Source organism: Elephantulus edwardii, unplaced genomic scaffold, assembly GCF_000299155.1.
Source record: "Elephantulus edwardii isolate Elephantulus edwardi_28Jun2011 unplaced genomic scaffold, EleEdw1.0 scaffold00367, whole genome shotgun sequence".
Classification (NCBI taxonomy): Eukaryota; Metazoa; Chordata; class Mammalia; order Macroscelidea; family Macroscelididae; genus Elephantulus; species Elephantulus edwardii.
In genome coordinates this window covers 505,364-508,060 of record NW_006400117.1, presented here as the reverse complement: position 1 = coordinate 508,060, position 2,697 = coordinate 505,364, and the positions used below count along the sequence as shown (strand labels likewise).

General features: G+C 42.1%; 1 pseudogene; it reads left to right on the top strand.

Moving 5' to 3' along the window:
* Window positions 1-909: 909 nt before the first annotated feature.
* LOC102877654 lies at window positions 910-2,430 on the top strand (annotated as a pseudogene).
* Window positions 2,431-2,697: the final 267 nt, after the last annotated feature.

Below are 2,697 nucleotides of genomic sequence, written 5' to 3'. Positions count from 1 at the left end.
TCAGAGCAACTCTTTTTGGACTACACGACCAGAGATCCCCTCTTTAAACAATTGTTGTTGTTAGGTGATGTCAACCCTACGAACCATGGATCTGAATCCTGCCCTATCCAGTACCATCTTCATCATCTCTGATACACTTAAGCCAACCATTCTAGTCACTTTGTCAACCCATGTCATTGAAGGTCTTCCCTGCCTTCACTGACCCTCCACCTTCCCAAGTATGATGTCCCGTTCCAAGTACTGGCCCTTTGAACAACATGCCCAAAGTATGTGAGATCAAAATTCCTTATCTTGGCCTCCCAGGAGAACCCTGGGTGTACCTTTTCCAAGACATATTTCTTTGTCCTTTTGACATTCCTAGAGATAGTCAGCACTCTTCTCTAAAAAAGACTATCTACCTTGAGCACTGTGCTTTCTTAGTTATCTATATGATCAAGTTGACAACAACTTGAAAGGTTCAATAAGTTTTGGAGGCAGTAAGTTTGTGCTAATGAGGGTAAAATAGTAAGAAAAAATATATATAAAAAATAGCAAAACTTCAAGAGTATAAACAACATCGTTGAATTGTACATTTATAAATTGTTGAATAGGTGTGTGCTGTGTTTTGGTGTGTATATTTTCACCAAAAATTAAAAGAAAAAAATTTACAAGAATTCCATGGTCTGCAGTCTTCGAGTTTCAGTATTAGAGTATGGAATATCCCATGGACTGACAAAAGGACAAACAGATATCTCCTGAAGAAAATGTCAGAGAGCCAGTGTGCTCCTTGGAGGAAAAAATGACGAAGCTATGTCTCACATGCTTTGGGTATGTTGTTAAGAGACGCTATAAGGACATTATGCTGTGTGAAATATCTCAGTCGCAAAAGGACAAATACTGTTGTTTCGTGGCAGCAGCGGCAGCAGTAAGATGTCTGCCCACGGGGGCTCCGCGGGGTCTTTGGCGCTGAAGGGGTTAATTCAGCAGTTTACAGGCATCACCGGTGCAAGTGAAAGTGTAGGAAAACACATGCTTGAAGCCTGCAACAATAATCTGGAGATGGCCGTCACAATGGTTTTGGATGGTGGTGGAATTGCTGAAGAGCCCAGTACCAGTTCAGCAAGTGTCTCCACTGTGAGACCACATACAGAAGAAGTTCATGCCCCAATTCCTCAAAAGCAGGAAATATTGGTAGAACCAGAACCTTTATTTGGTGCTCCTAAAAGAAGACGGCCCGCCCATTCAATATTTGATGGTTTCCGGGATTTTCAAACTGAAACTATTCGACAGGAACAGGAATTAAGAAACGGAGGAGCAATTGATAAGAAACTAACTACCCTTGCAGATCTATTCCGACAACCCATTGATTTAATGCATAAAGGCAGTTTTGAAACAGCCAAGGAATGTGGCCAGATGCAGAATAAGTGGCTGATGATAAACATTCAGAATGTCCAAGACTTTGCATGCCAGTGCCTCAGTCGTGATGTATGGAGCAATGAAGCTGTGAAGAATATTATCCGGGAACATTTCATTTTCTGGCAGGTTTATCATGATAGTGAAGAAGGACAGAGATATATACAGTTTTATAAACTGGGAGATTTCCCCTATGTTTCCATCTTGGATCCACAGACAGGTCAAAAACTAGTAGAGTGGCACCAATTAGATGTTTCTTCTTTTTTTGGACCAAGTGACAGGATTCCTGGGTGAACATGGGCAACTGGATGGACTTTCTAGCAGTCCTCCCCAAAAATGTGCCTGTTCAATGCTGCATTCCAAGCATGGACAAGGAGGGAGAGTGGTGCCTATATTACAAAGGAGAGCCTTATAGATATAAGTGAAGATAGCCAGCTAGAAGCTGCCATCAGAGCCTCCTTGCAATAGACTCATTTTGATTCAACACAGACAAAACAGGATAGCCGTTCAGGTGAAGAATCTGAATCAGAACTTTTTTCTGGCAGTGAAGAGTTCATATCTGTTTGTGGCTCTGATGAAGAAGAGGAGATAGAAAATCTTGCCAAATCCAGAAAATCTCCCCACAAAGATTTGGGGCATAGGAAAGAGGAAAACAGAAGATCGCTAACTGAACCTCCAACCAGGACTGAGCCTGGAATAGCTACAAACCACCAAGGATTGCCAGCTGTAGATTCAGAGATACTGGAGGTGTCACCTGAAAAGTCAGATGGACTGGTGGAGGGGGTAGATGTAAATGGACCAAAAGCACAGCTGATGTTGCGGTATCCAGATGGAAAAAGGGAACACATCACTCTTCCAGAGCAAGCTAAACTATTGGCTTTGGTGAAGCATGTCCAGTCTAAAGGATATCCAAATGAACGTTTTGAACTTCTCACCAACTTCCCTAGAAGGAAACTGTCTCACCTGGACTACGATATTACATTACAAGAGGCAGGCCTTTGTCCACAGGAGACTGTCTTTGTACAGGAAAGAAATTAACACCATAGCCTGACCTCTCTCAGCTTAACCCGTTTTTCCCTTTTCCTGAGATACCATGTAATTGAGTATGCATTTTGGCTCATAGGACCATAGAGCCAAATTTGGGCAAGCAAGTCACCTCTTTTAACTTCTCTCTTAGTCAGTCTCTTTCTTGTTGCTCTCCTCTCCTGTTTGCTTCTTTTCCTGTTCTTTATTCTTTGTTTCTGTCTTTCCCCCCCCCTTCTTAAATAATCTGGTGACCAAAAGAAGTGTAAAAATAAGACCTCT